Source organism: Monodelphis domestica, chromosome 2 (assembly GCF_027887165.1).
Source record: "Monodelphis domestica isolate mMonDom1 chromosome 2, mMonDom1.pri, whole genome shotgun sequence".
Lineage (NCBI taxonomy): Eukaryota > Metazoa > Chordata > Mammalia > Didelphimorphia > Didelphidae > Monodelphis > Monodelphis domestica.
In genome coordinates this window covers 404448781-404472713 of record NC_077228.1, presented here as the reverse complement: position 1 = coordinate 404472713, position 23933 = coordinate 404448781, and the positions used below count along the sequence as shown (strand labels likewise).

The window sequence follows — 23933 nt, the reverse complement described above, 5'->3', positions numbered from 1 at the left end:
AAAGAAATTTGAAATGAGGTTGCAACTAGATTTTGAAGGGTGCTAAAAGTCAGGCTTCTAACAGTCAGAGCTCTAACTTTTTATTGTCAATAATGGAAAATCGTTGGAGGATTTTTTTTTTGGAAGGGGATTGATGATGAAAGTGGTATGTTAGGAAGATTAATTTGGTGCTAGAATGAAGTTGAGATTTGAGCAGAGAGTGTTCAAAGGTGGGAAGTCATATGAGGAGGGTTATTACAATAGTCAAGGTGTGAGGTAAGAAATGATGAAAAAGCACCACCCCGGTGATGAGATGTAACTGGGATGGAAGATGGAAGAATAATTAATCAGGGACAAAGAGCTTTGAAAATCTTCCATATTAGGTGACAAATTAGTTGGTGAATGAAAGCTCAAGCTGATTACTTATCAAAGGAAGAGGAAGAAATCAAGGACAGATTCTGATACAGTAAAAGAATCAAAGAGAAGACAACTAGTCACAAAGTTAAAATGGAAACCAGTCAGGAAGGTTAGAAGACATTAGATTAGATTAGATTAGATTAGATTAGAAAGAAAAGCAAGAAGGAGAAAAGTAGATGGTTGTTAATTTAAAATTTAATAATATATTTATTTATTTATTTAAATATTTCTACTTACAAGTAAAAACATTTTAACAATAATTTTTAAAGATTTTGAGTTCCAAATTCTCTCCTTTCCTTCTACCCTTTCCTCTTCCTTGAGAAGGCAAGCAATTTGATATCAATTATGCATTCAAAGTCATATAAAACATTTTCATATTAGTCATATTTCAAAAGAAAACATAGACAAAAAAGTTTTTAAAAGTGTACTTTAATCTATATTCAGATTAATTGATATTAATTAATAATTAATACTTTATTAATTATTAATAAATAATTCAATACTAATAAAACTAAATAAAATAATTAATAAACTAATTAATCTATATTCATATATATATTATATATATAGAAAGGGTTAGCATTTTTCATCATGGAAGCTTTGGAAATGTCTTGAACCATAATCGTGATCGAAGTAGGATAGTCATTCTCAAGTGATCATCCTTACAATATTGCTGCTACTGTATACAATATTCTCTTGTTTCTGTTCACTTTCCAGATCTTCCCAAATTTTTCTGAAATCATCTTGGTCATCCTTTTTTATAGCACAATAGCATTCCATCACAAACTTGTTCAGCTATTTTCCAATTAATGGGATTTTTCATTCTTTGCCACCACAAAAAGAGAGCTGCTATAAATATTTTTTTTTACAAATGAATTCTTTCCTCTTCTCTTTGATCTCTTTGAGATAATAATATGGAATTAATTTGGATAAAGTTCAAGGTTAGAAAAGAAAGGGGTCTTTGACTTTGGCTGAGAAAAACCTCATCAAAATTTTGGCTAATGGAAGACCTTATCAGAGGCAAGTTCTTATTAGAATTAAGTGGCCAACAACTACATTGGAAGAAGAAAAGAAGTAAACTGGATAAGAAGTAGAAAGGAAAGAATAGATAGAAAGTAGCAAAAATTATATAATGTTATTGAAAGTGAAAGTTGAAAATATTAAGATTTGTTTAAAAAAATGAGGTTATTTAGTTCAAATCCTTATTTTACAGATGAGAAAACTGAGGCCAAGAGACTTAACCCATGGTCACTGGATAGTGGTAAAAACACTTTAAAGTTTGTAAAGCAGATGTTATTATTATCTCCAATTTACTGATGAAGAAACGGAGGCTGATAGAGGTGAATTATCTTGCCTAAGTTTTGTAACTACTGAGCATGAATAAGGTAAGGTTTGAACCTAGGTCTTCATAATTCTAAGGTTCTTCCAAAGAGCTAAGTTTTAAATTCAAGCCACCTATCTCTAGGTCTACTCTTCTTTCCACTATACTGAGATGAAGAAAGCAGTCAGCCCTAAAACATTTATTAAGTGCTTATTACTATATTCTGTTCAGTGCTGGGGATACAAGAAGTAAAGAACCACAATAACATTCCCTGCCTCCAAGGAGTTCATATTAAAATGGGGCAGGCAAGATGTAAATAACTAGGGAAATACAAGATGTATACCAAATAGATTGAAGGTACTTTCAGGGAGATGGGTACTAGCAGCTTGGGGGGGGGGCAGAAAAGGCCTTTTGTGGGGGGTAGCTTTTGAGCTGAATCTTGAAGGAAGCTTGGAAGACCTCAAGAGGTAAGAGTGAAAAGGAGATCATTCCTAGGGGACAGCATGGATATAGGGGATGGAGATGTTTTGGGAGAATAGCAAGTAAGCCAGGGTAGCTGGGCAAGAAGGGGCAGCAAGGTGGTGCAAAGGATAGACAAATTACTTAACTGCTTCAGTTTCCTCATCTGTAAAATAAGCTGGAGAAGAAAATGGCAAATTGCTTTAGTATCTTTGCCAAGAAAGCCCCAAATTGAGTTACATAGAGCCAGGCATGACTGAAAATGACTGAACCACAAAAGATAAGAAGACTGGAAAAGTAGAAAGGCCAAGTAATCAAAGGCTTTAAATAGTAAACAGAGGACATTTCTGTTTGATCCTGTAGGTAACAGGGGACCACTGGAGTTTATTGAAGAGCATTATATGGTTATATTTGTTCAATTTATTTAAATTTCAGAAATTTCATTTAGCATAGTTGAAGTGACAATTGAAGCATTAGTTATACATTATTAAAGATATAATCAACACAATTTTTGCAAAATTCAACATTTTGCCATTTGTAATAATGCTCAAAAAAATGGAATGAAACCAAGCTGTTTTGGGAGAATAGCAAGTAAGCCAGGGTAGCTGGGCAAGAAGGGGCATTTTGTAAAGAAAAATTAAAACTAGCAGAAAACAGTTCTCTAGGAAAGTCACTTTGGTAGCTGAGTGGAGGATGGATTAGAGTATGGAGATTTGGAGACCAATTAGAAGTCTGCTACTGTAGACTGGGTGGACTTACGTGAGCCTGTGTAAGTAGAGGGAAGGAGACCTAGGGAAGAAATGTGAAATTTAGACTGGGCAGCTGAATTAGATTAATGTTGTGAGAGTAAGGATTTAAGGATGATACCGTGTCTGCAAGCCCGAGTGATTGGGAAGATGGTGAGAGATTCTGGCTGACTAATATGGACTTGGGCATCATTTGCATAGAGATGAAAACTGGTCCTCTGGGAGCCCGAGCTCTGAAAGGTTGAGGGTAATAAAAATGCTGAAAGGAAGTATCACATGAGAGAGAACATCAGAGGGAGTTGTGGTACAATGGAAAGCACACTCCCTTTGGTAATGGTGCCCTAAGACTCGTATTCAAATTCTGACTTTCACTTGGACAGGTAAATTCCCTTCTCTAAGCCTGTTTCCTCATCTGTAAAACGAGGAGTTTGGTTGATTTATAATGTCTTTTTCTTTTCCAGAAACCCTACGATTTTTGAAACTAAAATGAAAAAGTTTCTGTCTTAGCATCTCAGAGTCTTGAACCTAGAGGATCAGTGGTTCGTGTAGACCCACGAGGGGTCGGGGGGAGGGACAATGCTCAGTCTCAGAGCTCAGTCTGAATCTGGGTTTCCGTGCCAGTGGCGTGTCCTGGAGGGGTTGGCGGTGGGGGAGCGGGAGGGGTTTCCGCTGCAGGGGGCGGGGCTTTTTTGGAGGGCGGGGCCGAAGCGCGGACTCTTCTGACGGCTCCAGCCAGGGAATTTCAATTTGAAACCTGCGGGAGGGAGAAAGAGGAGGAGGAGAGGGAGGAGAAGGAGGAAGAAGAAGAAGTAGAAGAAGAAGAAGGGGAGGCTGCAGCGGAGTCTGGTGGCTCAGGGCGCGGGGACTGAGCCAGCTTCTGGTGGGCAGCGTGCGAGGTAAGCGGTCGGGGAAGGAGGGAAGGAGCAGGCTCCGGGGCCCGACTCGTGGCTCGGCTTGCAGGGGCGGCTCTGATTTCCCCTCGGGCTCCTGCAGCTGGGAAGGGGATCGTGGGCAGGAAGCGGCGGCGGCCGGACGGTCCCCCTGAGGAGGCGGAGGGAGGGACGGGCGGGCGGGCTGGGGGATGTTCTACAAGCCCTGTTGCTCCAGGCCGGAGCCGTCCCCCGCTTCCCTTCTCTACTGTGGCTCCTCTTCCTCCCTCTCTCTTTGCCTGCTCCTAGAGAGCCTCCAGAGGGGGCCTGAGCTGCGCATCTTGCGGGAGCCCGGGGGGCGGCGAGGCGCTCGCGACGAGCTCCGGGGTTGGGGCACTTGAGGGGGCCGGAGGAGCGCCTCGGGGTCCTGGAGGGGACGGAGAAAGAGGAGGGGGATGCGCGCTGTTCTCCAGCCCTGTGGGTCCAGGCGCGGGCGGGGAGTGCGAGCTCGGCCCTTCCTGCGCTGCCGCGCTCTAGGGGAGAGCAACTTGATCTCGTTTTGTGTGTGCGCATTTTGGTCCTTTTCCCCCTCCTCCTTTTGGAGGGGAAACTTACCTTCTCTGCACTCTGTCTTGGCAAAGAATAGCGTATGGGTCTCCTCACTTCTTGCATCTCCCCCCCCCCCAAAAAAAACCCCAACAAATAATCCAACCTTCCCCGTGCAGCGCATGCTACTGCACTAGCTGTATAATATGCTGTGCGAATGTGTTGGTTCTTGTGTGTCTATGTGTGCAAAAAGAGAAGGCTCTTGTGTGTCTGTGTGCAAGGACAGGGAAGCTCTTGTGTGTGTGTGTGTGTGTGTGTGTGTGTGTGTATGTTTGTGTGTGAATAAGGAGAGGGGGCTTCTAAGGCTTGTGCCCAGAGGAGAGAAGCTGCAGAGCCAGAAGCAGCAGCTGCCACCCTGCACCCCATGCCCTTACTCAGCTTACTAGGCAGAGGACAGGCACTGCCTCCCTGGCAAGAAGTCATTTCTAGCCTTGACCCTGGGTCACTTAAGACACACCAGGCATTCCTTGTCCCCCACCACAGGCCTTCAATGGAGAATGGAAGAATCTAGGGAAGATCGGATGAATAATTTTAAAAAAGTTGTTTTTCAACCTTTCTTAATACTCCTTTGGGGGTGCTGAAAGGGTTAGTGGCAGCCTTTTAAAGGACAACTGCAAGGAAGATGTGGGAAGGGTCAGGACTGGGGGGAGGTCCACTAGAAATTCCAAAGTTGAGGCACCTAGTGCTTGCTTACATTTGGGATGAGAAGAGTTCAAATCCTCATTTTGCCTCGCTACCTTGGGTAAACTCTCTCTGTCTCTCATTAGATTTTGCTGTCCAATTTTCAGCAGCCAGGAGGTGAGGTCCTCTATGGCGTCCTTATTCCAGTCTGAGCATTTGTGGGTTACTCTCAGTTTAGTAATCCTAGGATGCCAAGTTGGAAAAATGTTCTCCCCAGCTCTCCTTGCTTTCCCAATAGCAGGGATGTTTGACTGTGGTAGGACATAAATCATTATGCTTCCCAAGGCTCCTGGCCTCTTCTTGAGGTCAGATTTTTTGGTTGTTAGAGGAGCTCTTGCACAGAGGTTAACATTATTTTGGGGACTCTCGTGAATGTGAAACTTTAATGATTTCATCATTTGTATTAGCAACAACCATGGCTTCTTTCCCTAGTTTTCAGCAACACTTCCATTGGAAAAGAGAATGAGCTCAGAGTATATATAGGGGCCTCCCCATCTGTTGATTTTCCCATTGCACCAGCTTCTCTTTATTGGAAACTAGCTATGTGACCTTGGGCTGTTACAAAACCTCTTGTGTGAAATGAATGGAATGGACTTCCTGATCTCCAAAGTCCCAACCTGGAAGGTATAAGGAAGATTCATTCTCCTCCTCTTCCCCTCTCCCCCACTTCCACTCCCCCCTCCATGCCTCCCCTCTATCTTTCTCTCCCTCTGTCTCTGACCTCCTTTATATTCCCTGTCTCTTTCTCTCCTCTCTTTTCCTCTCTTCTCACTGACTCTAACTCTGTTTCTGTCTCCATCCCTCTATCTTCCCTCTCTCTCTTCCTCTTTCCCTATCTTCTTCCTTCCAGTGTCTCTCCTCTGTCTCTCTCTCTTTTCTCCCCTTTCTCCTTTTCTCCTTCCCCCCCCTTTTGCTCTCTTCTTTGTCTCTCTTCCCCCTCATGCTGTTTATACTCTTCTGACCATTTTTCTTGCTTTCCTAAATCTATTTTCTTTAGTTTTCCTTTCTTGTTTTTTTTTGCCCTTCCCGCCAAAGCTTTTCCTTCCCATTTTGCTTTCTGTTTCTCTGATTTATTCTAATTGTCAAGAAACAGTACTTTGTGTTCTATAGCACACGAGGGGAAACTGAGTCAATTTCTGTGCATCAGAATTCTGAGACTCAAAACATTGTCCAGAGAAACTAATAATACTTGATCTTTTTTTGTTTCCCCTTTCAGCCCATTTTCTGGGCAAAATCACTAGACTGCTGTTTGGGCTACTGATGGGGCTGAATTGCAATGCAATCTTGAATTGTGATAAGGGCCAACCAAGCACATCAATCAGGCTCTTAAGTTTGACACCAACTTTAATAGCCCCACTGTCACCTGTCTGGGCTTTGCTCCTATATTCCAACATGCAACCCCACCCCCCTAACCCAAACCTACCATATCTATTCTCAGACACTCTTTTGAGCCGATTAGAGAGCTGGGTATGTTGTAATACCTTGGAACAATGGCATGGATTTAGGACTAATTTAATCCTACCCAGTCTCACAGTCATTTCTTGGGCAGATTTCCCACTGAAGTCAGTAGTGGTCTTGTGTGCAGAAGGGCTGCTGAGAACAAGAGACTGCTCATTTAGAGTAATGGGGAGGACAGTTTCTTTCCTTTTTAAAACATCCCTCTTTTAAGAACGACCTAGACATAATAGTCCTTTAATCTTTACCTCTAGTCTTGGTAGTTAGGGCGCTGTGTGCAGAGACTTTCAATGGAAAATGTCCTGTGAGTAACCAGCTTAGAAAACTTCTGAGATCTGTGTTAGATTTGGGGCTAGTTTTAAAAGATAAAAAACACCAAATGGGAAAATGGGAACATGGCCTCTTTTAAAGAGAGAATTTCAGCAAATAAAAACTAGTTCATAGAAAATCTATTCCTAAAGATATAATACTGTTCTTTCTCTGGAGGTGGACATTTACAAGTCATTCTTCAAATAATATTTCTGTTGCTGTATATAATGTTTTGTTGGTTCTGCTTGTTTCATTCTTCATCATTTCATGCAGGTCTTTTCGTGTTTTTCCAAAACTAACCTGCTCACCATTTCTTATGGCCCAGTATTATTCCATCAAAATCATATGCCAAACTTGTTTAACTTTGCTCCAATTGATGGACATCCTCTCAATTTCAAGTTCTTTGTTGCACAAATGTAACAAACAAATTTAAAAATTAAAATAAGACATAATATCTATATACATATATAGATATAAAATATATAGTTTACACACACACATTTTCAATGACATTATCTGTGGAACTTCATCTCCATGAATAGTTGCTGCTTTTAGATCTGAGGATGGAGAAGAATATTGAATGACTCTCCCAAAGAAATCATCTGGCAGATGCAAAACTAGAATATCCATCTACTCCTTCCCCTCCTGACACCAGGCAGCATTTACTACTCTTCAGCTCAATGTGTGAGTGATTCTATGTGGACCCCATTATGTATTACTCATGGAATCACTACATGGTAAGATAAGGATAAGGTTTTCAGGATAGTGTTGACCCAGCTTCCAGACTGGAGGTTGGGTTGGTCTTTTGCATTTTCACATTCTTGTGGTTTGCTGTTTCCAAATTACCAGCTCTCAAGAAAAGAATCCATAGAACTACCCATTTACCAGAATTTAAAAATAGATTTTTAAAAACCAGAATCATGTCTACGTGTACTGCCCAACCACTTGCTTTCAACTAAAAATATTCACTTGCAGTGATGACAAAGCAGTCCCTAACCAAAATATTTATTGGTAAAGATCACTCTGTAATTAGTAATATTGCGTGTAGTTATGGGTTCCCCTCCAAATCACCGCTATCCTATTACTGTGGCTTGAAAGCTACAGAATGTGTATCTGTGATATATTTTTTTTTAGTGTGCTGAATGAAAATGGGTCTGCAAAGCTTAAGGAATGTAGATTTTTGTCTTTCATCCAGCCAAGAATTGTGTACTTTTTCATTGTTTGACTAGGGTTCTGTCACCACAGTGGAAAGCATGAACAGATTTTCTTTACCTTAGAGCTGAAGCAGCTGGTTTAAAAGCAATGTGGGTAAAACTTTGTGAGAGTGCGGATTTCCAGTTTTTTAAGAGGAGAGAAAATAGACAGTTTGTAGTTGTCCATTACAGAATAGAGGGTCACATTTGGCTTTATTTAAAAACCATGTTATTATTTATTTTGAGATAACAACGGAAATGTGCCTTCTACCCTTTCATTTGGAAACTTATTTTCAGTGACCTTGTTTGCTTTTTAGATTTAGAAATACATAGCCACTGGTTATCCTTACAGATTAGAACAACAACAACAACAAACAAACCAACCTCAAATATTTATGCTGGCTCCTATAGTCAGGAAATATTGGACAAACCCATTTTTTTTAAACTTCCTTTTCTCAAGTTTAAACAAAAAATATAATTCTAGCAAATGTAAGTAAGCAAGAGAGACTTTTATGGTGACCCTCCAAGTCTAAGGTGAACTTGGCATTGGAATGCCAGAGCTAAGCCAAAACCAGCATCTCAGAGATAATTAATAAGGTTTCTCTAATAATCCAGACACATAGAATAGTTTCTAGCCAAAACCAGCATCTCAGAGATAATTAATAAGGTTTCTAATAATCCAGACACATAGAGTAGTTTCTAGTTCTTTTCTTTACCTAGGAAAGCCTCGACTAACATTTGTTTAAATTTTCTTAACCCAACTCTCATTTATTTGTTCCTTTCCTTTCATGGTCCAGGTCAGGTGCCAGCCTGATTTTTCCCTTGGAAGTAATTTTACCAACCTTTAATTTTAATATGATAGTATTTGTTGTTGTAATATGTTAATATAATAGTAATATGTAGATTCTAACTTCCATTATTGATTATTTGCTTGATTGTGTTAATTATATTTATTTTTTATCTCTCCTTTTAGATTATAAGCTTTGGGAGGTCTGGGATTCTATTAAGAGAAAAATCTTTCCTTGCTCTTACTAAAAATACTAATAACGCTAGCATTTTAGTTTTCTGTTTTCAAATTTGTGAACCACTGTGTTAACTCATTTAAACCTTACTGAGCCCCTGGGAGGTTGCTGTTAATAGCATTTTTTCAGAAGAAATTGAATTTGTAAGAAATTAAATGCACTAAACTAGCAAAAATTGTCTGACAGAGGAGTTGAACTTTGGTCTTCCATGCTCCTAGTCCAGCATTCTACTTCTGCCTGATATGTCCGTGAAAATGGTGCTGAGCTAAAGAAAAGTTCATTTTGCAGGAAATTTCTGAAGATCAGGAACTGGTTTAGGGTTAAAAATATATATTTAATATGGAGTTTTCTTTGGCTTTTTTTTGGTGACTTTCCTCCCCTTCTACCTTTCTTTGTTGGAATCCCTTTTGGGGTGAATTGTTGGATAGGTGTGCTGCATGTTCCTTCCCCATAGGTATTCATCTAGGTATTTTTAGAAGGATTTAACAGTTTATTTGAATGAAAATAAAGTTTTTTTTTAATTTAGATTCTTCTTTTGGAATGATGTATATTTCAGGCATATAGGCACCCAACCTTTCAGTCACTGAACAGATCCCATATTTTTTTACTTTTTTTTAAACCTTTACCTTCTGTCTTAGAAACAGTACTGTGTAATCAATACTGTTCTGTCCAAGGCAAAAGAGCAGTAAGGGTGAGGCAATCATACAGCAAGGAAGTGTCTGAGACCAGATTGGAATCTGGGACCTCCAGTCTCTAGGCCTCGTCCCCCTCCACTGAGCTACCCAGCAGCCCCCTCCATTTTTTGCTGTGGTGGTTGGTGCTGCCCTTTTTGTTCTTGAAATGGGACTTTTGCTGGTGTTTCTAAATCTCCTTTAGGATGGAAATGAGTGGAAACCCCACGTTTTTTGTTTTATTTTGTTCTTCCCTTCTGGGTGACTTTTTTTTTTTTTTGCTTATCTCAGAACCCTCATAGACTCAGTTGATAGAAATAATTTTCTAAAGGATCTTCATGAGACTCTGTGGTGGGTCGAGGGTTTAAGCACTGGCCTCAGCCTTGTTGGAATAGTAGCGGACCTGAAATTAGAGTGAAACTTTACTCCGGGATCTGATCGGCTTTCCCTCTCTCTGGACCCAAGCAATGAGAAGACCCTTAAAATGTTTGTTTGCATTTTCTGATGGACAGGATGGCCTCTAGCAGTTGGCCGGGAGGGGAGTCCTCTGGTCATGGTGCTGGTGGGGTTAAACTTCAGGAGGGGATCGCTGTATTTAAGCTGGTGGTCACTTCTCCCACCCAGCCTTTCTGCCCTTACAGGGAGGGGCCAGTTAACCTCTCTCTGCATGGAGCAGTCTTCAAGCCAATGAAAGCTTACAGATCTCCTTGATTGGCCTCTTATCCAGGTGAATAAGTCACTCTGCCTAGCCAATCAGATGAATCTCCTTCATGGATTGCTCTTTTCAAGACCTTGGAATCCAAGGTGGTGGAGCCCCAAACTGAAGAGCAGGGCCTTTACTGTTGCTGGTCAGTGGTGGTCAGCTCCTGCTGACCCCATGGACACAATGATGCTGGCCATGGGCTTCTCTTAGCAAAGATGCCTCAGTGCTTTGCCATTTCCTTTTCCAGTGGATTATGGCAAACTTAGGGTAAGTGACTTGTTCAGTAAAAAATAAAGTGAGTAAGTAAGTGTACAAGGCCGGCTTTGAACTCTCTAGGTCCAGTGCGGAATCCACGTAGCTCTGTAGCCTAGCAAATGTCTAACAGTAGGAAGTCAGATGAGAAATTTATTTAATAGTATATACATACTGTTTATTTATACATTCTAGTGGCTCAAGTCTGATTTTTCAAGTCTTTATTTTTAAAAAAATTAAATTATTTAGTCAATTTAGAACATTATTCCTTGGTTACAAGAGTTACATTATTCCCCTCCCCCCCTTGCCCTCACCCTTCCCTCAGCGCAATTTCGTTGGGTATTACTTATGTCCTTGATCAAAACCTGTTTCCATTTGTTGATGTTTGCATTAGGATGTTCATTTAGAGTCTCCATCCCCAACCATATCCCCTCAACCCATGTATTCAAGCAGTTGTTTTTCTTCTGTGTTTCGACTCCCACAGTTTCTCCTCTGAATGTGGAGGTTGTTCAGGATCACTGCATTGCCACTAATGGAGAAACCCATTATATTTGATTGTACCACAGTATCTCAGTCTCTTTGTACAATGTTCTCTTGGCTCTGTCCCTCTCACTCTGCATCACTTCCTGGAGGTTGTTCCAGTCCCCATGGAATTCCTCCACTTTATTATTTCTTTGAGCACAATAGTATTCCATCACCAACAGATACCACAATTTCTTCAGCCATTTCCCCAATTGAAGGACATCCCCTCATTTTCCAATTTTTTGCCACCACAAAGAGCACAGCTATGAATATTCTTGTACTAGTCTTTTTCCTTATTATCTCTTTGGGGTACAAACCCAGCAATGCTATGGCTGGATCAAAGGACAGTCTTTTAGCACCTTTTGGGTATAGTTGCAAATTGCCCTCCAGAATGGTTGGATCAATTCACAACTCCTCCAGGAATGCATTAAGGTCCTAACTTTGCCACATCCCCTCCAGCACTCATTACTTTCCTTTGCTGTCATGTTAGCCAATCTGCTAGGTGTGAGGTGATACCTCAGAGTTGTTTTGATTTGCATTTCTCTGATTGTAAGAGATTTAGAACACTTTTTCATGTGCTTATTAATAGTTTTGATTTCTTTGACTGAAAATTGCGTATTCTTGCCCATTTATCAATTGGAGAATGGCTTGATTTTTTGTACAAGTGGTTTAGCTCTTTATAAATTTGAGTAATTAGACCTTTGTCAGAGGTTTTTGTGATGAAGATTGTTTCCCAATTTGTTGCTTCTCTTCTAATTCTGGATGCATTAGTTTTGTTTGTACAAAAACTTTTTAATTTGATGTAATTAAAATTATTGATTTTACATTTTGTGATTTTGTCTAGCTCTTGGTTTTTAAGTCTTTCCTTTCCCAAAGATCTGACATGTATACTATTCTGTGTTCACCTAATTTGCTTATAGTTTCCTTTTTTATATTTAGGTCATTCACCCATTCTGAGTTTATCTTGGTGTAGGGTGTGAGATATTGATCCAAACCTAATCTCTCCTATACTGTCTTCCAATTTTCCCAGAAGTTTTTATCAAATATTGGGTTTTGGTCTCCAAAGCTGGGATCTTTGGGCTTGTCATAGACTGTCTTGCAGAGGTCATTTACCCCAAGTCTATTCTACTGATCCTCCTTTCTGTCTCTTAGCCAGTACCAAACTGTTTTGATGATTACTGCTTTATAGTATAGTTTGAAATCTGGGACTGCAAGTCCTCCTTCCTTCACATTTTTTTTTCATGATTCCCCTGGATATCCTTGATCTTTTGTTCTTCCAAATGAACTTTGTGATGTTTTTTTCTGATTCAGTAAAAAAGTTTTTAGTAGTTCAATGGGTATGACACTAAATTAGTAAATTAATTTGGGCAGGATTATCATTTTTATTATGTTAGCTTGTCCTACCCATGAGCAGTCAATGTTTTTCCAATTGTTTAGATCTAGTTTTAATTGTGTGGAGAGTGTTTTGTAGTTGTGTTCATATAGTTCCTGTGTTTGTCTCGGCAGATAGATTCCTAAGTATTTTATATTGTCTAGGGTTTTTAATTACCTTTTGATGATTCTCTTGAATACTATGCTTGGGTATCAAATTTTCTATTCAGGTCTGGTCTTTTCTTTACAAATGCTTGGAATTCTTCTATTTTGTTAAATGACCATACTTTCCTCTGTAAGAATATAGTCAGTTTTGCTTGGTAGTTGATTCATGGTTGTAGACCTAGTTCCTTTGCTTTCCGGAATATCATATTTCATGCCTTTTGGTCCTTCAGTGTAGATGCAGCCAGATCCTGTGCTATCCTCACTGTGGTTCCATGGTATCTGAATGACTTCTTAGCAGCTTGTAATAGTTTTTCCTTGGTCTGATAGTTTTTGAATTTGGCTATAACATTCCTGGGTGTTGTCAGTTGGGGATTAAGTACAGGAGGTGATCTGTGGATTCTTTCAATCTCTGCTTTTCCCTCTTGTTCTAGAATATCAGGGCAGTTTTCTTCGATTATTTCCTCTAATATGATGTCCAGGCTTTTTCTTTTGTCATGGTCTTCTGGTAGACCAATGATTCTTAAGTTGTCTTTCCTCGAGCTGTTTTCTAATCTTCTCATTTTGTGGATGAGGTGTTTCATGTTTTCCTCAATTTTTTCATTCTTTTGAGTTTGTTTTATAGCGTCCTGCTGCCTTATGAAGTCACTTGTTTCTAATTGTTGTATTCTGTTTCTCAAAGGCTGGATTTCATCCCTGGCTTTTCGGTCATCCTTCTCCTTCTGGTCTGATTTTCGTTGGAGGTCATTTTCATCTCCTTTTCCTCATTTTCAAGGTGGTTGATTTTGGCTTTCAAGACACTATTTTCTTGTTTTAGTTCAAGTGCCTCTGTTTCCAGATGACTCATCTTAGTTTTTAAGTTCTTTTCCCAGTTGTCCTCAGCCTCTCTTAATTGTATTTTGAGTTCTTCCAGAGTTTGTATCCAATTCTCTGGGGTTTCTGTTTTTTTTGCTTGGAGTTCCCTCATCCTTCTCTGTTCCATTTGCTCTTTGTTCATTGCCTGTATAGAAGCTGTTGATTGTAATTTGTTTTTTCTTTTTCTGTTGTTTGCTCATATTTACCCCTTCTTTACTCCCTGCTGTTGCCTTAGCTCTTGCTCCTCTCATTTTTTTGTGCTTTTTTGCTTTTTTTCCTGCCTTTACCCTTTCAGTTTGCCAGTAAATCTCTTAGTGCAGTCTGTGGTAGAGGGTTGTGGAGCTTGAACTTCCCTGCCCTCTGGAGGCTTTGATGGGATTAAGTCTATATGGGTTGCTGAATGTGAGCTGAGGCCAAAACCTCGGGAATGGGGTGTGGAATATGGAGTGTCTTTGCTGCTGCAAGTATGCCTTCTGCTCTGTGCTCTGCATTTCTTCTCTAACTGCTTTCCCACTGCCTGTGTTGGATGCTCTGAGTCTGGCACAGCTTTGCCCTCAAGGTACTCCCTCAAGACCAGTACCTTTGCCCATCCAGAGGTTCCAGCTGCTGCTGGATTCTTAGCTCTCTAGGTGGGAGATGGGTCCCAGGACCTTCCTTCTTCCTTCTCCTTAAACTGGAGTGTTCTCGAATTCTGGCTTTTGGGGGGCGTACCTTTTAAGTTGAGTCCAGCAGGAGGGTTCCTTGGCTCTGTCTTGTTGTTAGGTTTGATTTTTGGTCCCCTAGGAGCATTTAGTTTGTAATTGGTAAGGAAGGGTTTTCAGAGGTCTTAACTTTGGTTGCCTCTACGCCACCATCTTGACTCCACCCCCCCTTAAAAAAATCTCAAGCCTTTATTTTAGTTTTAGATTTCACTAATACCCTTCGGTCTTCTTTCACATGGAGATACTTGTTTTCCAAAGTTGTATATCAGAATTGTAAAAAGTTTTTAAGTCATCTAGTCCAATTTTATTTTTATTTTGGGTTGAAAAAAATAAAGCCCAGAGAGGTGTAATCTTCCTCTCTTTAAGGCCTTCCGTTCTCAACAGGCTGTCTTCATTGTATTTGTAGTTAATGTTTCCTCCCTAAGTATATTTATTTCTATTAAGTGTTATTCTTTTGCTATTGACTACCTAATTTTCAGAGATACACTGAACTCAAAATTTGATCTTGGGAGAAACTTTATTGCTGGTGAACAGAATGATTGATAACTGATTAAAATTAATTTAATTGGGACTCAGGAACCAACCAGTTGTGTGTTTTAAATCATTGCCTTATCAACCTGTGGAAAACTAACTTTTTCTCAAACATTTTAATTATTTGGATAGGAGAATTGCTGTGATTTGAAATAGCAATTTTAAAAAATGAAACCCCTTACCTTCCATCTTAGAATCAATACCATGCATTGGTTCCAAGGCAGAAGAGTGGTAAGGGCTAGGCAATGGGGGGTTAAATGACTTGCCTAAGGTTCTAATCCGAAGCATTTGAGACCTTATTTGAACCCAGGACCTCCTATCTCTGGGCCTGACTCTCAACCTATAGAGCAACCCAATTGCCCCTAAATAGCAATTTTTTACATCATTTTTATTTCCAAATACAGTCATTCTTCGGAACAGAAGAAAAAAAGCACTTTAGTAAAACTAACCAATGTTGCCCCATTGCAAATTATGTCGACACTTGCAATTTTAGATAATATACTTACTAAAAATAGACTTTCTTTTCCCTATTTTATAGAGTTGTAGCATAGGTGAGTATTATGCTTTGTTAATAGTTGCCTTAATTAAAAAAAAATTTGGGTGTTTCCCCCTATACCAGGGAGTTTAATTTGAATAACATTATTGATGCCACTTTTCAGTTCTTATCTTCTTTGGCCATCCACCCAGTAGCATGCAAAGGCAAAAGTTTTTGTTCTTAGTTTCAAATTAACATATCTAAAACATTATCTTACATCATTTGAAAGAAAACACTTGATTTGTATACTCTTGAGGTCTTTCTATCAAATACACACAAAACTTTTTTTACACTGTAGATGAAACTTGAGTGATTCTGCATGCAAAATTGTATTTATCTTATTACTTATTGCTTTTATCATTGATAAAAGGCATAATGAACAAAGACTATATGGGGAAAAGTTTTTATTGATATTTCTAGCTTTTTGAATGTTTTAAAATTTTGCCTCTTTAAGAGCAGCCCTATCTCTACTTTGGGTATAGAAAATGCTGTTGAGATTTTTTTTTTAATCCCAACCTTCCATCTTAAAATTGGTACCAAGTATTGGTTCTAAGCCAGAAGAGTGAGTCATATTTGAATTTAGGGTCTTCTTCCTCTTGGCCTGCTGAGATCTCTATCCACCAAGCCACCTACTTGTTCCTAATCGGGGATAAATTCCATACAAATATTTTCCCTCCACTCAATACATCCTTTTCTTGCTTTGTCTTCATTGATTATTATGTGTATAAAAGTTGGATAATTTTTTATGTAATAAAACCTTTTTCACCACTCTGAGCTAAATGACAAAGGCATATCAACAAAGACTAAAGAAAGAAGATGAATCAAAATACGAAACTGTGATGTATTTAAGAAAAATTCCCCCAGTCTTTGTTATAAAAGGTACCTTCTCCTAGTCTCCTAGTTTTTTTTTTTTTAGTATTGCATGCTTTCCCCTTTTTATATTCAATTTGCAATTCTATTTTGAGTCTCTAGTATATGGTATAAAATGTTAGTCTGAACCTAATTTCTGCCAAATTAAAATTTTCATAGAAGTTTATGTCATAAAAGGAATACTTCCTCTATTAGTTTATTTCCTTGGGTTTATCACATACATTGTGGTAGTTCTTATTATTCTGCTTTTTGTTTATCTCGTTTCATTGCTCTACTTGTCTCCATTTTAAGCAGCGCTAAATCATTTTGAAGATTTTTTTTTTAATAACCTAGTTTCCTATCCCCTTCATTTGTACTTTTTATTTCTCTTAAGATTCTAGGCTTTTTCTTTTTACCAAAAAACTTTGTTATTGTTTTGTTTAATTCTATAAAGTATCTTCAATTTAATTTAACTTAATTAAATAGGTAAGTTATGAAATAATTATTTCATTATCTTTTCATGGTCCAATTACAGAGTGAAGATCTTTTCAATTATTTATCTCCTTTTGTTTCTGTGAGTATTTTGTACAATTCTTATGTTTAAGTTTATGACTGTGTGTGTGTCAGAATCTCCAGGTTTATTTTTGTGTGTGTTCGTTATTTTGAATATATTATTTTTTATCGTTTCCTCCTTTTTTTTAGTACTCTATAGGAATGCAAATGATTGTGGATTTTTCTGTAGTCTTCTAACTTATTAAGGATCTTAATCATCTCAAATAGCCTCTTCACTGATTTCTCTGGAATTTTCTTAGTAGTCCATCTAGGCATCTATAAATAGGGATAATTTTGTGTCCTCAGCCAATGTCTATATCCTCATTTTGTTCCTTGGCTTTATTTTTATAATTTGCATGTCTAGAAGGAGGTCAAATAATAATAGGAAAGTGAGGAGAGTGTCCAATTTTAGTAATCCCATCCAAAAAGAGGGTTGGACACATGAGCACTGCTCTCCGCACCTTTATCTCTATTGAGATTATGATATTAACTTGATAATATTAACTGGAATTCTTCCGTAGGCTTGCAAAGCACACATGCAGAGCTTAAGTGACTAACCTGGCCTTGCAGCTGGGAAGGAAAGCAGTTCCTTCTGAGATTTTTTCCCTCCTTGGACCACAGGCGTGAAAGGGACTTGTTGAAAATGCCTATCTGTTTGTCCATCCTTCCAGCCATGGGCCACTCTTCTGTGATGGACCACAGGGTTGTTCTGTTCTTGATATTTCTGTGCTTTCAGCTCAATCTAGTGAAAAATTGCATCTTGTCTTGAGGTTACAGAGCCCAGATAGGGATGGAACCTACACTAGAGCTTCTACTTCCAAGCCCCACGGCCCTCTTTTAGAATTTAGAGTCATCCTTGCAGGGTGACTCCTGGAGCCCCCCACCAAGCTCTGGGGAGTGCTCTTGTGCTCCGCTACTTCTGCTGCTGCCATATCTTTAGCTCAGACATGGGCATAGGAGAGGGCTCCTGAGCCAAGGCAGTTCGATTACCACGGTCAAGATGATAGGCTTCATGCATCCTATTGATGGTATTTGTGTGTCTTAGGTGACGTGCCTAGGCACCAACCCTTGTTTCTTAGGCTTCAGAGGGGAAGTGAGTGGTTATGTATTAAATTTTTATTAGGAGAGTCAGCTTATAATGTGCTCTATCTACTAAACCAACAACTAAGGTTCAACAAAAGAAGACTATAGCACTGGAGATGCTTGGTAAGGATGTACTGACTACTAGGGGAAGAGTTTTTCACTTATAAATGAAAGATTTTCTCATGCTCAGTAGAGTGCCTGGCACATAGTAGGTTCTTAATATTTACTGATCAATTTATCACCTAATGGCATACCTACAATCTAGCTATGATTGAGGCAGCCAGGTGGCACTGGGGGATAGAGGGTCAGACCTGCAGTCAGGGAGACTGGAGTTCTAATTCCACCTGAGATTTCCAGTCTGTGTGATCCTAAGCGAGTCATTTAACCTGTTTGCCTCAGTTTTCTCCACTGTAAAATGAGAATAGTAATACTATCATCTGTCTTCTAGTAGTTGTGAAGTGCTCAGCCCATAGTAGGCACTATATAAATGCTAGCAACCATTCTGTTTAGTAAACACTACATCCACTGCCTTTGGAAAAAGAAATGTGACATGTCTTGAGCTTTCCTCTGTGGTTCCTTTTTATCCTTAAATATTGGAGCCCCTTTGCATCCTGCTGATTTTCCATCATTTCCTTTTTCCCCTTTTAGACCTGTTCCAGAATCTCATAGTAGAGCCATTCTTTGTGAATCTTCGCCCAAGAAATGAGCTGATTTTTAAAAAATACTTTTAATGAACATGAGAGTGGAAGGAATGAAGGCATAGAGAAAGCTGGACAGACAGCTCTGTTGGCCAGGGTGGCTGTAGAGACAGGCGGCCTGAGTGCTGTCCGGACCTGGGAATAGAAGTGTTTTTTTTTTTACAATCCATAACCATACTAGGAAACTTCATTTTTTAAAAGTCCAACATGATCTGCTTTCTGTTTTTCAGGGATGGTAAATGTGATTGCATGTCTTTGTTTCCTTTTTTAATCTCCAACTAGAGAAATAAAAGTGTGGAAGATAGGCTGCAGCAAAGAGGCAGATTTATAAAGCTGCCTGTGTAGGACATATGTGGTTCACATTTCTGGCCGCTTTTTTTAATTGAGGTGAACTCATTTTTGCTCTCCTTTTTCCAACATTCTTAATTTCAGGAGGGCCTGCTCAGTGGGCCCTGGGGAAACCAGGGAGAGGTCCACCTGGTGAATGTTCATTTAAGGCTTTTATTTTAAAAATGTTAAATCGATCCCTTTTTTAATACTGGTGATTTCCTAATATATGATGTTCCTCTTGCCCTCCTCCTCCAACCCTCCCTAGGAACAAAGAAAAGCAATTAAGCAGATGCAAAAGGCCACCTTGGATGGAGGATTCTGTTCCCAAGGTCCTCCACTTGGGCAGAAGAGGATGTATTTTAAACTGCCATATTTTTCCCCTCTGACTAGTCGGGATAACTTTTTCCTACTTGAAGTTTCAGTTTCCCCATCTTACAAAAGAAAGGGTGGGATGAGAGGACTCCTCAAAGTTCCTTCCTTTGATCATCTGGTTCCCAAACCTTCAAATACTTTGCTGTTTTTCACTCGCCTCTGACTTGTTTTCTTGGCAAAGATACTGGATGATGGTTTGCTTTGTCCTTCTCCAGCTCATTTTACAGATGAGGAAATGGAGGCCAACATGGTGAAGGTGACTTGCGTAGGGTAACACAACTAGATGTGTCTGAGGCCCAATTTGAACCTGGGTAGAGGCATCTGCCTGACTCCAGGCCTGGAGCCATCTCACTGCCCCCCTAGCACTTTATATTTATTAAAATAATAGATACTACATCTGACTAGCTCTATAGAATTAACCTGGAGATCCTGTTGTGTCCAATATTTGAAGACCTTCTTGTCAGCGATGAGTCCTGTAGATCCTGGAAGTTCCTCTATCACGGAGAACCAAAAGATCTTGCCTCAGCCAGAAAGAAGCAGCTGCGAGCTCCGAAGATGGCTCTTCTCCCTGGTTAGACTGCTCAGAAGCCTTTCTGAGGAGCAACTTTAGCGCGGGGGTCGCCAGGGTGAGCCTCGCTGGCAGGCCGCCTTGAAGGAAGGGAGACGTCTCTCTGGTGGGGGCATCCCAGGGAAATGTCAGGAGCAGAACCAGGCTTCATGCAGGGGCCTTAAACACGAGGACATGTAATAGGCCTCTATTATTCATTCTCTGAAACAGTCGGATACAAACGTATGACATTTTTCCCCACGGCTCACTGTTTTTATAGTGCCATTGAAGTTTTTTCCTTTATGTTCATCCAGCAAATGAGGATTAAGTCCCTCTTCCGGCGCTAGGGGAAATATCGCGATCAGTGGAAGCCTCGCCTGGGGCGAACCAAGAGAGGCTTCTAAGACAATATTCAAACCAAGTGAGGCAGGTCTACCAAAAACAAGGTTTTCCGGCCTCTGCATGGGGGCTTCCTGGGCTTGGGATGTTTTTTACTTTTTTACATCTCCAGGACTTAGCGCTCAGGACCTGGCACAGAGGGAGTGCTTCGTCAGAGATAGGGCGCCTCCGTAGCACAGGAAATGGGTCTGTGTGAAGGGTAGATTCGTGTAGGGTCATCCAAAAGCCTAGTGACTAGGCGCACATTTTCTATTTAACACCATTTGAGATCTACTGTAGAAATGTCTGCTTTAGAAGAGCCAGATCCCTACTGAAGAGCAATTTGATTTAATTTATTATTTCGTTGGTATTGGCATTCATTTTCCACGAAGACATTGTGAAAAGTTAATGAGGTTCTGAGGGACAGAGAGAATTCCTTGTCTATATTGCTATTGTAGATCACCCTCACGGCTCAGCACGGTACCTGGTGCACGATGTTGCTGTAGTTCTGCCAGACAAGTGATTTGCCCAGGGTCACACGGGGCTAGGAAGTGTAGGAGGCTGGATTTGAACCCAGGATCACCTGTCCCCAGACCCAACTCTATCCGCTGGGCCACAGAGCTGCTGTCACATAGCAGGTACTTAGACTATTTAAAAAAATTAAAAAACGAAACATTCTTTTCCTCTAAAAGATTCCTTTCTCTTTGGATGCCCTTTTCAGAATCTCCTCTGCCTTTTAGTGTCTGAGCATTTTGATTAGCACTGGGATCTGGTTTTGTTCTTGACCGCCTTCTCCATCTAGATTCTACACTCCTCCCCTTCCCCCGGGGCTGGGCCTGTGGTTTTTAGCCCCGCCTCCTCTGTTCTTCACTGCATAGTCATTCCCTAGCTCAGGGCTTGGTGGGAAGGGCCTCGCCTTCAGATCAGATCTCAGTTCTTCTACCTCTGCCACTCACTAGCCCTGTATTTCTGACATTTCCTCATCTAGAGAGGGTTTGGAGAGGCCCGAGCAGGTTAGACCTCCAGGAGGCCTCAGAGACCTTCTCATGGGACTCCTTCCCTGTACAGGCAGGAAAAGGAGAGAGACTTGTACGGGAGTCTTGGAATGGCCCATCCAGGGTTCTTTCTCTTATGTATACTGCAAAGCCACCCCATGGTAGGCAGCTATAAAACGGTAGCCTGTTAACTGTCCTGCATGCATTACTCTGCTGGCAAAGTTTCATGAGGGGCAAAAATCATTTTTACAATGAATTTAGTTTTTGGACACGAGAGGAGTAGCATATAGTGGTAGAGTGATAAAGTTTTGGTGCTTTTTTCTTAAAATATGTCAGGAATGTAATACTCCAAAGGCAAGTCTTCAGGAATAAATGCCAGATCAACCAGATCAACAAAGGCTGTTGGTGTCTGGCATGAAAATACATAATTTTTATTGCCTTTGTTCTTTGACTTTGTCCAAGAGAATTGCATTATATTATTGTATACTTTGACATTCCCTCTGATTCCTACACACAAGGTGCCACAGGGTATCTGCCCAGTATACCAGAGGTTTTTTAGTTACTTCCCAACATTGCAAAGATACTAGTTGAACAATCTGTTGTCCTATGCTCTTCCTAAGTGACTAGCTCAGCTTCGTTTCCTGTCATAAATTCCTTGATGATATCATCATTCCAATTTTTTTAATCTTTAAAAAAAAACATTTTTTAAAACCCTCACCTTCCATCTTAGAATCAATACAGTGTATTGGTTCCAAGGCAGAAGAGTGGTAAGGGTTAGGCAATGAGGATTAAGTGACTTGCTCAGGGTCACACAGCGAGGAAGTGCCTGAGGTGATACTTGAATTCAGGACCTCCTTTCTCTAGGCCTGGCTCTCAATCCATTGAGCTACCCAGCTGTCCCCATTCCAATTTTTTAAAAAAGAGTTTTTTTTGAAGTAGTTTTTTCAGGTCTTTCCCATTTTTCTGTGTGTGTGTGTGTGTGTCTTCTCCCCCCTTTTTTATTCTTAAATACCCTTGGGATGACTTTTTAATGAGTTGTGTATCTTGTCAAATTTTCTTTAGACTCTAAACTATTTCTTTTGGTTTTATGAGACAATACTGCTTACAGTTTTCTACCATCTTCTTTCTTAAGATTTTATAGAGAAATTTATATTCTAACTCCAGGTGGTTAGCAATCTTTCCGTATTTGTCAAATTAATAAGAAGTGTGCTCACCATAGTGCTTTTTGGCCTTTTTGTTGTAGCAATTTATTTATATTGCCTTAAATTCTGGATGAAATTATTGTAATAGGCATCAATGTCATTTTTGTTGTCCATTTCCCATTTTTGATGTCCAATAGTTTGCTTCAATAATTTGAGGTAAGAGCTATAAAAAATGATGTGCTATGCTTTGTCCTCTTTTAATATAAATTTTGGTCTTAGCTGTGATGAGTTGCTAGTCTAGGCATAGACAGCTGATTCAGGGATAATATCCATGTCAGCAGTAAGCCTTTTCCTGTCTATTAAAATGGAATCAATTGGTCATGAATCTTAAAAGAAAAGATAAAGCTTTATAGGAGTGCCCATAATTTTTTTACTCATTTTCTTGGACAGGAAAAAGAATTGTATAAGATGAAAATTGAATGACAAAACTGAATGACAGTTGTTTTTATTCATATTTCCTAAATTGTGTTTACTTTGTTGCCTTATAAAGTATCATGTTACTATTCATCACTGACCCCTTTATTTTAGAATTCAGGGTCTTGCTGGACATCAATAACTATATTAGAATATTAATGAAACACCAGTCAAATGAAGTTATTTTAAAAAAAATAAAAGCTCTCTTTTCTTATCAATTGCCTTTCCTAATGGGAGCATTTTATAAGAATAAAATGTGAATTCTGGGTAGTAGCAACTCATTTTAATGGAAAATTACTCAGGTCTTAGGTTTAATGCTTTTTAAAGACTTACTAAACCCTTTTAAAGGGGGAAATAATAATGCCACTGCAGTGGAAAATGTGGAAATATGTGAAACTTCCAGATGTTCAATTTAAGATTGGACTCTGAAATTGCCAAAGAGGGAGGGGGTGACGTAGAGGACATGAAATTTCTGCCACATCATCACATTGACAGCAAAAAGAAAAGTTTCATTTTCATTGATTCAGTGGTGCCACTGCTTCTGACATTTTCTCATGTGGGAACTATGAAAATGACCCCAAACCCTTTTCAGGATTCCTGTGTTCTCTCATCACTGTTGTATCCCTATATTGTGTCTCATGATATTAAGAAAGGGAGGGAGATATCTTTTCCCCCTTTAAAATCCTAGAATGAGACTGTTGATTTAAAAAAAAGAATTTACAGGGGTCTAGAGAGAGCAAGGGACAACAGTTGGGATTGAGCTTGGGTTCTCTTACCCTAAATCCATTGCTTTCCCACATGCTGCTAATGCTTTCTCTCTGCCACATGTCTGTGTGACCTGTGAAGAGGCACTGACTGACCCCTGAACCTCAGGCTTTTTTTCATCTAAAAGCCTGAGGGCATTGGAACGAAGGACCTCTGAGCAAGTCTCATAAGTGAATCTTACCTTTCTATTGTTACCTCATTACTTCTCTTTATTTTTAAGACCATTACTTTCTTCTTAAAATCAATACTGTGGATTGGTTCCAAGGCAGAAGAATGGTGAGGGCTAGGCAATGGGGGTCAAGTGACTTGCCTAGGGGTAGCTAGGAAGTATCTGAGGCCAAATTTGAACCCATCTCTAGGCCAGGCTTTCAATCCTCTGAGCCACCGA

The 23933-nt window shown here is 39.8% G+C and overlaps 1 protein-coding gene across 7 annotated transcripts in view; it reads left to right on the top strand.

Annotated features, from left to right (window-relative positions):
* Nucleotides 1–3640: 3640 nt before the first annotated feature.
* EPB41L2 (erythrocyte membrane protein band 4.1 like 2) overlaps nucleotides 3641–23933 on the top strand; it is a 273323-nt gene continuing 253030 nt past the window's right edge. For 2 of the 7 annotated variants that reach the window (XM_056818770.1, XM_007484557.3), the window contains exon 1: nucleotides 3641–3818. The gene's annotated coding sequence lies outside the window, so the exon portion shown is untranslated. The remainder of the gene's footprint in view (nucleotides 3819–23933) is intronic. The other 5 variants (XM_056818777.1, XM_056818774.1, XM_056818787.1 and 2 more) reach the window with 3 other exon arrangements.